Here is a 14,720-nt window from a genome sequence, read left to right as displayed (position 1 = left end):
GTCTGCCAGAGTATTTGTTTTTCCTGGCAGGAATTGTGCTTGCAGGTTAACTTGAAAAGCCAAAGCTGTGTCCCATAAGGTCATTGCTCGTCTGCACAGGGGGTAGGAATGTGTACTGCCCTGCTTATGTACCACAGGACCGTAGTGTTGTCTGTCTATCAGTAACTGTCCTAGATGAAGCAGGTCCTTGAAAGCTGTCAGGGCATTTTGAGCAGCTAGCATCTCTTTTTGATTGATGTGAAGATGCCTCTGGCTTGCGAGCCATGTGCCCTGAATACATTTTCCTGCCATATGAGGACCCAGGCATAATTGGATGCATCCGTTGTCAGTGTCTGCCTGGCTGTGGGTAAGCTGAATGGCAGACCCTTGTTGTGGTGACAGGCTTCTGCCCACCATCAAAACTCCTGTTGTAGGCAGGGAATGAGTGCAATTACTGTCTCCAAGCTCTGTCAATGCCGAGTCCAAACACTTTTCAGATACCATTGTAGTTTCCTCATATGCAGTCTGGCATATGGAATTAGTAGAATGCAGGATGCCATGAAACCCAAGGCCTGCAGGATTTTCCTTGCAGATAGGTGGGTTTTTGTTGCCAAGTTCTGTAAGCAGTCAGTTGTTTTTGTTTGTCTGGCGTGAGAAGCCATCTGGGCACTTGTATTTAAGCTTGCACCCAGGAATATTATCTCTTGACAGGGCACTACTTTTGATTTCTTTTCGTTTACTGTGTACCCTAGGCCAATTAGTAATCTTTTTACAAATGCCAGATGCTTTAGAAGAGTGTCTTTGTTCTCTGCTTGAATTAGGCAGTCGTCCAAGTAGGGATATATTTGAATTCCTTTTTGTCTGCAAAACGCAATTACTGGTGCCAGGCATTTTGTAAAGACCCTGGGCACAGTAAATAAGCCAAAGGGCAGTGCAGAGAACTGGTAATGCATTGAGCCAGCTATGAATCTGAGGTATCTTCTGCAAAATTGTCTGATTGGTACATGCAGGTATGCCTCTTTTAGGTCTAAAGTTATGAGCCAAGCCCTCTTGCCCAGCATGGGCAGTAGCTGCTGAAGAGTCAACATCTTGAATTTTGGAACTTCCAGAAAGTATTTAGTATAGACAGGTCCAGAATTGGTCTCCAGGTTTTGTCCTTCCTGGGTACTAGGAAAGGTCTGGAGTAAAATCCTTGCCCCTGCTCTTGTTGTGGTACTTGCTGAATGGCCCTCATTGTCCATGAGGGCTATTTGTTTTTGTGCCTCTGCCCATTGATTATGTGGCAGGTCTGGCATACCCTTTGACCTTGATAAAGTGTGAAAATGGAACCTGTAGCCTTGGGACACTATGTTCAAGACCCATTTGTCTTAGGTAATGATTTGCCAATTTGATGAAAAAAGTGCTAGTTTTCCCCCTAAGGGGGCTGTCAAAAGAAAACTGTTTGGAACTGGTAGAGGAAAGTCATTGGGACTATTTCCTGTAAGGCTGTGATTTGTCTTCTCCAATTTTGGAGGTAGGAGCACCCCATTGTTTAGGCCTGTATGAGCCTTGGGGCTGTGATCTGCCTCTGGGATGCCTGTATCTGCCTCTTTGTGGTCTGTCCGAGACTGGAAAGGACCAATTTTTAGAAGGCCAGTTCCTGCTAAACCTGGGTGGCTGTACCTGTAAAAAAATCCTTGACTGTCTGCATGGATTTTGCTTTATCCTCCATTTTTTTCAACACCTCTTCTGCTTTAGTACCAAACAAAGTATCATGCTGTAATGGTGCATCCAATAATTTTGCTTTAACATGATCAGGCAGATTTTGTTCCTTTAACCAAGCATGCCTTCTAACAACAGAACCTGTAACAGCAACCCTGCAAGAGGCCTGCAATGAATCATAACCACATTGCAAAGTATGCTTTCCCACTTGTTCAGTTGCATGTAATAAATCCTGCAATTTTGTTCTCTGAACATTCAGTATTTGACAACATTTTTTAAGTAATGAGATTAAATATTGCTGATATTTAAGCATATGAAATTGACAATTTAAAGCCATTGCAGCCAGGATAGCAGAAGTGTAAACTTTTTCCCCCATCTGTCTAGAGCCCTAGAATCCCTATCAGAGGGGACAGGGATTTTTGCAGTGAGATAGCAAGGGGTCTGTGCTGAGGAAGCAGCAGGAAGTCTGAGCCTTTTCTTAGATTCAGAATAATCTTGGCTCTCCCAGTGGAAATGCTCCCTCATAGTATGCAGTGTTTCCCCAAAAGAAGTGTCCTCAGGAGGAGAGGCTGAAGGAATGGATTCTTCAGCATCAGAATCCTCATAGGGAAGCATGGAGTAATCCTATTCAGAAGAGGAATCGGAGGAAATAGAAACCTGATCAGAAGAATCATACTCTGTCTCTTGCCTAGGCCTCTTATCAGGAGGGGGATGGGTACACCTGATCAAGGTAATTAGGTAGTCGGCCATTTTGAGCATCTGTTTTTTAGGCATGGAAGTCCGAATAGGAGAATGCTGTACTTGTTTCTTTGTCTTTAGAGCTGCTTTAGTCTTTGAAGCTGAAGATGGCGTAACATATAGTTGGGTAGATCTGAAGACACCCTCAGAAGCAGAGGCCTGCTCAGCGGCTCCGGACCCATCTGAGGGATTGATTTCAGAGTGTCCAATACCTTGAGTTTCCAGAGGTCCAGTCGGCTCCACGTGGGAGTTGGTAGTGGACGTTAGGGGCTGCAAAAGCGCCTCACTGAGAACCGGCGACTGGCCTAGAAGAGGCTTCGTCGGTTTTGGACCTCGGATGCATATCCTTGTCCTTGCATTTTTTGTAAACTCTGGTTGTCGGCTGTTCTGCCGGCATTATTTAATTAAATCTTCGGCCAAAGTAATGAAATGCAAAATCGAACAGACACTCGATAGTGCGTTGGTTAAATCTAGCACAAAACCGACAGCTAGCCACGTTGTGATCAGGGCCTAGGCAAGGAATAAGTAAGAGTGAAAATCCTTATGAGGTATTTGCTTCCCACAAGAAATACAATTGTTAACTTTTTCTGACATCAGTCTGGAGCAAGAAAAAAAGTTTCCCCAATGGGGTACTTAGCTTTAATGAAGACTTTGGTTCTGAAATTCAGATTTGAAAATCTCAGGAGTCGGCCGACTGGCACTTGCGAACTGCTTTTGCTTCGGGCACCATGCGGCAAGAAAGACTGAAGAAAATGGCGTCGGCTGAATCTTTTATACCCCTGGCACACTGTCAGGGAAGAGGTGACAGCAACCGACATCGGACCTAGACTTTGGAATTCTGGCCGACTGCAGGCCGCCTGCCAGCAGGATAACCCAAGAGTAATGACTGCAACAGTTTAACACGATGAACATCATGTGTCTATGCTTCGGTGACTACCTCCACAAGGTCACTGAACTATGGCACATTTCACCAGGTTACAGAGGGACCTGATTAAAGAACTTTCAGATGCCCTCTCAGGAGCCATTTCTGAAGTACAAGCTTTTGTCATTTATCAGTTGGCTATCCTACAAACCAATATCGAATTCCTCCATGAAGCTCATTTTTCATGCATCAGAAGGACCCTCATGGGCAGTGGGTTCAGGTGTTTCCATAACGAGACATGCCGGGATGCTCTTATGTGATTTTGTGGAGCCCTTCAAGTCTTCGTTCGTCGATGCTTCCTTTGATGGCATTTCTTTCTTTGGCCCAAACAAAGAAACTATCCAGGTGTCAGAAGGATATAAATACCCTGTCTGCCATGTACATTTTTCCACCTCTCAAAGATCCTTTGAGGAATCAGAGATAGAGGAAAGGTGCAGTTCAATTTCCAGAACACACATGAAGCAAGCTCCCCTAGGGGTACAGGGGGGGGATTCCAATGGTAGACACTGCCCACATGGCAGAGGTGCTCCACAAAACAAAGGATCCAGAGATTCATTCTTTGACAGACCCTTCCAGTGCTCCTGAATGGAGACCCAACTGCCCCTCTCCGGAGGCAATCAGCGGTCTTTTTACCTGCACCAGAGAGACTGGCTATAGACAAGACACTTGGATACAGAGAATAATTTCCAGAGATTATATTACACCCCTTTCCCCTTACTCTTCTCCATTCAGGGAAAATCCTTGATGTCTCACTCAGAGGGAACAAGCAGCAATGCAAGTACAAAAGCTGCTAGAAAAGTCATCCAAGAGATCCCCCAAACCAAACAATCTGGAACTTACTCAAGATTCTTTTTAGTGCCAAAGAAAACTGACTGGAGACCAATTTTGGATTTCAGCAACTTGTCAGTTTGAAAAGCCAAGTTCTGGATGGTCACGGTTCAGTCCATTCTTCCATTTTTGGAAAACTACGACTGGATGTGCATGAGACACCTTCAGGGTGCATACTATCACAAAAATGAACAGGCGTTCCAGAAGGATATTGTGCTTCCTGCTGGGAGCCAGTCATTACCAATTCAGAGTTCTACCCTTTGGTTCTCACCACAGCCCCCAGGGTGTTCAAGTGTAGAGCAGTAGTAGCAGCTCACTTGAGACTGCAAGGATTCTGGGTGTTTTCATATATAAATGACTGTCACAGTTCTGCCATGACCAGGCAATCACCTCTTAATGGCAAGAGAAAATGTTATTCAGACGTGCTCTTCTGGGTATAACCATAAATTATGAAAAATCTCATATAGAACCCACTCAAAACAGTTTAAAGGAGCACTTCTCAATACAAGGTTGACCATAGCCTCATTTCCCTAATCAAGAGATCATAGGAGATTACTAGGCTAATGGCCCTGGGGCCCTTACAAGTCTAGCCAAGAGTTTAGACCCAAAAAAGAAACCTCAATCAGCACCCGTCACCCCTGTCAATGAGAGAGACAGGTGGAACCCCTGGGGCAAATTTGCAGTTTCCCATCCACTCAAAGTTGCATTTGAAGAGAGTCAGCAACATACTTTGACATGTACGGGCAGCCTCTGGGGGAGAAACCTCTCTCCAGGTGGCCCTGTTAATGTAACCGATTTAGGCCTTTTGATCAGGTAATGGGCGAGGAGTCAAGACTTACGGATATGGAACATCTCTAGTATAGGAGGGTCTGAGATTGCCTTGTAGGCGAGACACAGATCACCTTCTGAGCAATCTGTAGGATACAGAGTAGAGTGATAGTGAGTGACCTGAGCCTGTCCACATAGGACAGATGTTGGAGGCCATGGATTCTGAGGTACTTCTGTGGCCTTTCCAGTTGGTGCAGGTGTTTGGAGAAGTACATACCAAATGGGGAGTTTTACTCAATTACTGGCTTGATAAGGGAGAAGTAGAGAGAGCTAAAACCTTTTCTGGATGCAATCCCTTTACTTATGGGATGAACCACGTAAAAGGCTTTTCTGAACACTGCCGCTACATGATGGTCGAATGGGAGATTGTCGTCAACCTGAGACTCAGGTCTTCCAACACAGATTGTGTGCTTAGGGGGTTGCTGTCCATGTGGTAATCAGCAGGGGCCATGTTTTTGCCAAATGGTATGATAATACATTTTTTTGAGTTTAACTTAAGGCCATGACTTTGGTACCAGTCATCTGTTGCTGTGAGACCATCTTGTGTAGGTTAACAATTTGGGGAGTCAATGACCACACCCAACTTAGTCGTCCGCAAACGTGGTCAGCCACAGGTCTGGTCTTTACCTGGACCTCTGAGAAGTAGATGCCAAACAGAAGGGGGTCCCAGGACTGATCCCTGGGGAATGCCACTAGTGACAGGTCTGCTTTTGGAGGTGGAGGCACTTATTTTGACATTGTAGGTTCTATTGGTGAGCCAGTTAGCCATCCATCTGATGAGAGTGGGATTTACACTACGTTGTGTTAGCTTTTCGATGATGCCAGAGCGGGGGATTGTCAAAGGCTTTGGCCAAGTCAAGGTAAGCTGTATGTACTGACTTTCCCCTCATCCAGTACCTTAGTGACAGTCTCAAAGTCAACCTGGTTCAACAGGTAAGATCTGCCCTTGATTAATCTGAACAGGGTGGAGTCTAGTGCTTGGAGATTGCCTATGTCCTTTTTATGAAGCCAATAACACCACACTCCATGGCTTTACAGATCAGACATGTCAAGCTAACTGGGCTCGGTTTCCAGGGTCAGTAGTGGCACCATCTTTGTGCAAAGGGATGATAATAGCAGTTCTCCACTCTGCTAGAGTGAAGTCTGCACTTTTAGGGTGCTCAATGGCAAAACTAGTCCTTGCTGGAGATGGTACAGAATACAGCCTGGGATACTGTCAGGTCTCATGGAAGCTGTGTTCTTTGCCTTGGATATGGGGCTTTAACACAATCTACAGAGATGCGAGGTGCAGTACAAGTATCAAGGATATCGAATGGGCCTTTGGGGGGACAGGGGGTGAAGTTTGCACTGAACCTGCTAGCAGATTGGGCAAGTCAACAGGATTAGTGTAAGTGGTACCGTTAAGAACTAATTTGGAACAAACCTGGGCTTTGCCATGGAGGTTTCTGGTGTAACTGAAAAAGGCTTTGTGGTTAGCCTTTGTTTCAGAGGCTAGTTTCAATTCATAATTGGCTTTGGAGATTAGAAGTAAAGATAGTTTGCATTACCAAGACTGCAAACCGCTTGGTTCTTCAGGCTCTGCGTTCAATGGCTGCAATAACTAGTACCATTGGTCAGATTGAGAATTCTTCAATGGATGTTTGCCTCACAATGGTCAATACTTCATCACCATGTCCACTCCGATAAAAATCATCAACATATGCAAGACAGACCTCAACTGGTGGATAGTCAGACCAAATTCTACAAGGCCTTTCATTTGTTCCCCCTCAGCCCAAGATCATAGTTACAGACACTTGCCAACTAAGGTGGGAGAACATTACCTGGAGAAGACAGTCCAAGGCACATGGTCCCCCCCCCCCCCAAAAAGGCCAACTTGCATATCAAGAGTGGTGCTTCTAGCATTACAGGCCTTCCAAGATGTCCTCCCCTTGGGGAGAATTTCAATACAAAACAGACAAGATATCAGTAGCTTGGTACATCAAACAAGGAGGGACCAAATCCTACCCCCCTTGTCTGAAGGAGCCCTTACAGTGTGGCAATAGGCAATCTCATCCAACAGCTTTCTCACAGCAATGCACATTCAGAAGAAATCCAATGTGATTGCTGACAAACTGAGCATATGCACTCTTACCCCACAAATGGTTCCTCAACAAGAACGTGACAAACATGTCAGTGGGGCCAGCCTTGCTGTGATTTTTGCCTTTCTTCTAAATGAGCGCAGCAGCTACTTTGCCCTAATCCCCCTCAGGGGGAATCACTGAGGGACGCTATACTTCACAATTGGATGCCCTGTTCAACTTTTTGCCTTCCCACCTAACCCATTGATTCCTAAATTCCTACAGAAAGCTGCTATGCTGAAGAGCAAAATCATCCTTCATTGCACCGTAGTGGCTTCAACAGATTTGGTTCCCCTTTCATTGGCCTCACCAACCTTGGATTCTGGATAACTCCAGACCTCCCATCTCATCTGACCAAGACAATCCATCCAGATACAACAAATCTCAAGCTGACAGCTTAGCTTCTCCGATTCTTTTGATAGCCAGACAACCTATGCTCTCTTCTGTCCGAAGCTACTGTTATCCTCCCTTAAACCATCCATAAGCATGTGGAACAAAAAACTGTCTACTAGACTATTCAGAATCATATTGACCTTTTTTCTTCCCCTATACATAAAGTTCTGTAATTCTTAAGTTACTTTTAAAGGAGCTAGTTCATATACATTTAAGGTTTAGTTAGCTGCAATTTCTAATTTTCATGTCAGATTTGATGGTTCTTCACTTGCTTCTCATAAGCTTTGCAATGCCTTTTTAGAAAGCACAGTTATTGAGACCTTTTATGATTCTACCCATCCGTGGGATCTGAATCTGGTACTGCAAGCACTAATACAGCCCCCTTTTGAGCTTGCAGATAAGTGTAATCTTGAATATCTTTCGTGAAAAACCTTATTTTAGTAGCCATTACTTCAGTTAGATGAATTCTAGATCTTCAAAAACACCACAACTAATCTTTACAAGAATAGTTATGTTATGAACTAATGCAGCTTTTCTTCCTACGGTGGTGTCTGCATCTAATATCAACAAGTCTATAGCAGTACTTTCCCCTAATTATGCAAAGGAGAATACTTATGTGCTTGAAGTTCACAGGCAATTACATTATTTACATAGAACAAATGAAATCAGAACTACTGATCAATTATTTGTTGGTTATGCAGATGTAAAGTTGGGTAATCTGGTAACCAAAGTAACTTTAGCCAGGTGGCTTACTGACTGCATTGCATTTATTTACAACAAATTGGATATCATCTTACCAAGCCTATTACAAACTTATTCAACCAGTGCTACGGCAACTTCCTTTTTCAAGCAATAACATGCAACTTGGGCTTCTCCTTGAACCTTCATTACAAACTAGAGTTGATATCCACAGATAGAACACTTTCTCAGTGGTGCTCACAAACATCCTTGAGTCCACCATGCAGCCAAGGTAGCTGGGTACTCCGTCCTATTAGTTGATGATTGAATGAAAATGGACATTACGTACTCGCCATAACATTCTGTGTTGATTTTCATTCAACCCCCCTCCCACCAACCCCCATCCTTGTGTAATTTTTGGAAGAGTGAATGATTAGACACTTCTACACCACACAACTAAACTCCAGCTACAGTCTCTACCTTGATTATGCATACATATATGTGCATATATTTATACGTGCATATTTCTTCTATTATATCAACAAACAAGACCTTTGTAAATAGGTTGGTGCACTGTGGATAAGGGAGAAGCTTGAGAGTTCAAAGGTGCCATGAGCTTTTGTAATGGCAGAGTTTCATCAGAGGGACTGGATCCAAACCCATTAGTTGAGGAAAAATGAAAATAGACAACACAGATGGAATGTTATGGTGACTGCATAACTTGACCACTGGATAGGAAATTGTAAATTCATCCCCAGTCTGGCCCCCATGTCTCTGATGGGCAGAGACAGCAAGTAAACATTTCTTACCATACCCACCCCACACAACCCTTCGATGCCTCCAAACGCAATCTCAATATACATGGAAAATTTGGTTGGGTTGCATAGCTAGGCTTATAAATGCCCTAGTGCCACTAGCCTAGTATGGACCTATAGAAGTTTTAACACTGAAGTGACTAATCAATTCATTGGGTTTTTGAGAAATTAAATCCTTTATCATAGTCTTTCTAGGGAACTGGTAGGCAGTTTCCCAGACAGTAATAAAGCAGTGAACAGGTGTTTATCTACAGATCTGTTGTCTCAATCAAATCCTGAAGATACGTGCACTGCTCAAGTCTGGTGAGACTGCATGGTTGCTTCTGTCAAAGAAACTAAGGAGTAGGTTGTCTAAAAGCAGGTTCTGGGGATGTGATAATCCACAGAATCTGGCAGGTACCCAAGAGAGTCAGGATAATCTCTCCAATGGGAGAGACAGGAAAGTACTGCTGTGCAAGTAAACCTACCATAACAGTAGATGCTCAAATGAACACTGATGAATTGAAGTCATATTCAGGGAGCCATGGACTTGTGTTTCCGTCCCGGCGGGAGGATAAAGCCCCAAGAGTACAGTGCTAGCAATAAAGTCACTACCTGGCATAAAGAAAAAAACAGAGATGGAGGGGGGAGAGAGCAGCTACTGAAGCAGTGATATTTAATCTACTGGTATGGCGAGCTTGATTAAAACTGTAGTATATTCCTCAAGTATCACTGCTGTAGTAACCCAAGCTACATGGTTAGATTACCATAGCTTAAGATAAGCATGGATGAAAATCCTGGAAACCTTAAAGAATGGTCCTAGACCTGGAGAAGGAATTTAGTTTAGTGCTTTTTAATTGCGCACAGAAGACCAGATGCTACTTCTAGAATCTAATCTTTCCCAAAAAGCCACAAATTAAGCCAAAGTGGACATCCTGCAAAAATCTGGACAGTTGAGGGGTATGCTTTTTATGCAATGCCTCTTTCAAAACATTTTCATACATGATTGCATTGAAGGAGGGGGATACAGGGGAAGACATGATGAAATGATCAACAAATGAACCCTCAGAGGAGCAAGGCAGGCCATAGGAACATTACTCAAATAATGTAGAATCAGAAATACTGTGAAATGGGTGCTGGATCTTTTCCTGGCAAAAACTAGGAAACCTCTTCCACTTGTTAACATGATTTTCTAGTAGCAGGCTTTCTTATAGGTTCATACTAGGCTATCTACCCTAGGGCATTTATAAGCCTAGCCAGAATGTGTTTGGCTTTCGCCACCCATTTTTAATTTATTTTGCTATGCCCTTTTTCGAGGTTAGTATACTGTGCCTCTGTCTAACAGTGACACAGAAGTGATACCCGGGGTAAACCTACGATCTCCCATCCACTCATCAAGATTCCTCTTGAAGAGGGTCAATGAGGGACTCTGCCTAACTTGGACTGGGATTTTATTCCAGAGTGAAGGGAGCCTCTGGATTATGAATCTGTCCCTCCAGCATGTCCTATTTATTTCAGTGCTGAGGTTCAAGTCTCTCGAGCACGTAGCTCGATGGGATTTGGATTTTCTGAGGTGCAGCGTGTCCATTAATTCCGGGTTGGACATGGCTTTATACGTCAGGCACAGATCGCCTCTGAACAGGTGGTATGCCACTGAGTAGAGCTGGAGTTTCTTTAACCGGGCAGCATATGGCATCTGTTTGAGCCCTTTGATCCACTTGGTGAGGTACTTTTGGGGTCTTTCCAGTTGCTGCAGGTGTCTGGTAAGGTACATCCCAAAAGGGGCATTGTACTCGGTTATGGGCCTGATGAGGGATGAGTAAAGAGGCACGATGACCTCCCCTGATCTAGATGTGAATCCCTTCATGATTAGGTGGGCTATATAAAATGTTTTTCTAACCACTTTGGCCACGTGGTTGTCAAATGAGAGATTGGTATCAACTTGGGTCCCCAGGTCCCTAATTACTTCTTCTGTACTTAATGGATTACCACCTATGTGGTAATTTGTGGGCACTTTGTTTTTGCCAAAGGGGATGACTATACACTTTTTGGCGTTTAGCTTGAGGCCATGGCTCTGGCACCAGTTGTCTGTTTCTATGAGGCCCTTTTGGAGGATGCTCGTGTCGGCTGGAGAGTAGATTATGGTGCCCAGTTTGCAGTCATCTGTGAACTTGGTCAGCCACAGTCCTTCCGTGTTGGCCTGTACCTCCGAGAAATATATACCGAACAAGAGAGGTCCCAGGACTGAGCCTTGTGGGACACCACTTGTAACTGGTTTGGAGTCTGACATGGCTCCAGCAATTCTAACCATGTGGGTTCTGTCCTTGAGCCAGTTTGCAATCCATCTAGTGACATAGGGGTTTATATTTAAGCTGGTGAGCTTATCTATAATGCCCGAGTGGGGTATTGTATCGAAGGCTTTTGCGAGGTCCAGGTAGGCTGTGTGGACCACCTTCCCCTCGTCAATGGCCTTGGTGACTGTTTCAAAGAAATCAACCAGGTTTAAGAGGAAGGATCGGCCCTTAAAGCCAAACTGGGTAGGATCCAGTGTCTGTAGGTCCCCAATATCTTTATGAGGTCCATGATGATCCTTTCCATAGCTTTGCAGACCAAGCTAGTCAGGCTTATGGGGCAATAGTTTCCAGGATCCGTTGAGGCACCACCTTTATGGAGAGGGACCACTGTTGCTGTACGCCACTCTTTGGGCACATATCCTGTAGTAAGGCTGAGATTGAACAGTAGTTTTATGTTTGGGTTTAGCTCTTCTTGGAGTTCATGTACGACACAGCCCGGGACACGGTCTGGTCCCATTGATGCTGTGTTTTTTGCTTTGGAGAGGGTGGCTCTTACCTGAGCATCTGTGATGTCAGGGTGGCAGCACTTGCTGCCTCTCATTAACTGCTGCAAATCCTCAGAATGTTAATACTTTTTAGGTACTTTTTTCTATCAATAATTCAGCTGTAGTAGTTTGGGAGACCGCTGCATCTAACATCCCTGGTCTTGTGAGAGTAATCCAGTCTGTGAGGAAGCTTGCAGTAAAATGCTCCTGGCCACTGGCAAGCTAGAAGGGCATTAATGCCAGTGCTTGAAATATTTGTATTTGTAAAACGGAGAAAGTACAGTTGTACTCTATTTACCATAAATGAAGACTTTATAGTAGATTAATGTTGTAGCTCTGATTCTTGAGTCTTCCTGCCATGCAGGAGCTCATGACCAGCCATGAGGTTTTGCAGGATGGCAGTAGCAAAACCTGCGCTAGCCCTGAAAACACCATCTAGGTTGTAGTGTTTTGTAAAGGTATGCACAGAGTTCCATGTGGCAGTCTCTAGGATGGCCTGACCACGGACTTCGAGGGAAGCAATGGCTGATGCCTTATGCTGGGTGGAGTGGGCTTTAATATGTCCAGGTATAACTTTTCCATTGTGTAACAGAAATAGTTTGCATGGAGACAGGCTTGCCCCACCAGCAATAATATAATAACTAAGCCTTATGCCACATATTACAAAAAAAAACAGTTTTTGACAGAGGAGTATGTGGCTTTCAATATCTCTCTGCCTTATCGTGCTTTTGTGGATAAATGTTAAACCCAGAGTGTGCATTATAGTTTTATTAGAACAGAACAGAGAATGCTAAAGTTTCTAACTTGGTTATCAGGCTTTTGATACAAATCTTCCATCTTTTAAAAGCCAGTCAAGGTTTAGAGAAGGTTGCTCCGGACTGAAAGGGGAAAAATTTGGAAGAATGATGCATTGGTAATTTCAGCTTATCATATGTATACTTTAATCCAGGTTTAATATAGCAGAGAAGTTTGGTCACTTAACGTAAACGTCAAGCAGCACGATGGCAGGGCACTTCTATGGGCTGGGCTTGTAAAGCCTCCATTGGCATTAACCTAGTACACACCTATAAACTCTGTGCAAAAGCCACCAGTAACTACTCTGCTGTATTAGGAATTTTTGTTCCGTCTAGATAGTAACTTGCTCTGCCTGTGCATATTCAGGGGATGAATACTTAACTCAGCCCTGTTCTGTGGGCTTGGAAAGAAGATTGAAAGGGGGATAGACTGGTTTAGGGACAGTTCTGATACCATCTTGGGCATAATTGGTGGGTTTGTTCAGAGGGTTACCCTATCCCCATAAAAAAGCAGTGAATGCTTTTTCACACAAAGGCTTGTAGCTCTGAAACCTTCCTAGCTGATCTGTCTGCTGTAAGAAAAGTAGTCTTCCAAGTGAGCATCTTTAGAGAAGCAGGTTCAGGAGGGGGGCAAGGTTAGTTTCTCACACGCAATTTAGATCTTAGGCAGGAATAGCGCTCCTTCTGGGAGGTCTCAAGTGAATTACCCTTTTCAAGGAAAGCCTCATGTGAGGGTGGGAGAAGATAGGTGGAGCATTGTGCAGGCGAGCTGATACAGCAGATGCATGTACTCTAAATGCTGGAGTAGATGGTACAAATCTAAACAAGCCTGAAAGGTACTGCAAGACTGAGCTGATGTCTACCCGAGAAGGTTTGGTGTTCTTGCTGTGACACCAGTTGGACAATCTTTACCATTTGGCTAGGTATTAGGTTTCTTTGCTTCCCTTAAAAAGGAAAGCACTTCCTTGGGGGTAGGAGGCATTCCTTGGTGTAAAAACCCAATCCTCCAGGCTGCTGTGGCTAGGTGGGGATTGAAAACAGATTCCTTGACTAAGGATTATCTACTTCCTGCTATAGGGTGCAGACCCTCCACTTGCTGAAGGAGAAGCAGTGTTGCCTCGGCCAGAAGGGGGACACTAGGACCATCTGTCCACCCTGACTTGTCAGTACCCTGGAGATCAAAGGCAAGGACAGGAATGCACATAGGAGCTAGGTTGTCCATGTGAAACAAAAAGCATCTATTTTTCAAATCCTTGTCAGTGGAGTTCTGGAGTAGAACTTCTAGAGTTTGTTCTGGTGAGAAAAACAGGTCTACTGAGAGGACCCCACCCACCCAATGTGAAGTTAGGCCATAAGAAAAGCACTCATTTATTGGGGTTCAGAGAATCAGCTACAGTAATGTTTTGATCATGAAGCTAAGCTACAGAGTTAGCCCCATTTCTTGAGCCAGCATTCAAAATCTTCATCAAAAGGCTGCACAGAGGGTAGGACGGTGTGATACAAACAAGTAAGGGAGAACACCATGGTGTTCTGCCCAGATCTGCAGGGTCCCTGGGTTTAAGTTCTGCTGAAAAACCTTTATGGCTAGGTAGGCTGCTAGTAGTGCCCACTGATTTTTATGCAATTTTCTCTGCTGAGGAATCCAGATGCCCTGCACTTTTAGGGAACCCAAGTGTCCCCCCTAAAAAAAAAAAGGTACATCTTAACTGTGTGGTGAAGGCCTTGTCTGCTTCAGGTATAGCAGAAACTTGCCCCCGGGTTCTACTGTTGGATTTTTATTTTTTTTTTAGCATAGGAGCTACTCCTTCAGGAATAGGAGAGGAAAGTAGGGTTTCTAGGGGTTCAGAATGCTGTTCCCAAACATTTTTTAGGAAACACTGAAGTTCTCATGTATAACTTAGAAAGTGGGATCATAAGACTGCAGGATGCCATATACCTCAGAATCCTCAGGAATCCCCCTTGCTGGGATTTGCTTCTTTGGAAGCAGACTGGTCATGTAGTTTATGAAAGTTATCTTGTCCTGGGGAAGGAAGACTTTCTGCTGGACCAAATCTATAACCGCTCCCAGAAAGAGATCCATGTTTCAGGATGTTTAATCACTGAATAAGT

The sequence above is a fragment of the Protopterus annectens genome, chromosome 12.part0 (assembly GCF_019279795.1).
Source record: "Protopterus annectens isolate FY-2018-M chromosome 12.part0, PAN1.0, whole genome shotgun sequence".
Classification (NCBI taxonomy): domain Eukaryota; kingdom Metazoa; phylum Chordata; order Ceratodontiformes; family Protopteridae; genus Protopterus; species Protopterus annectens.
This window is presented reverse-complemented; position numbering follows the sequence as displayed.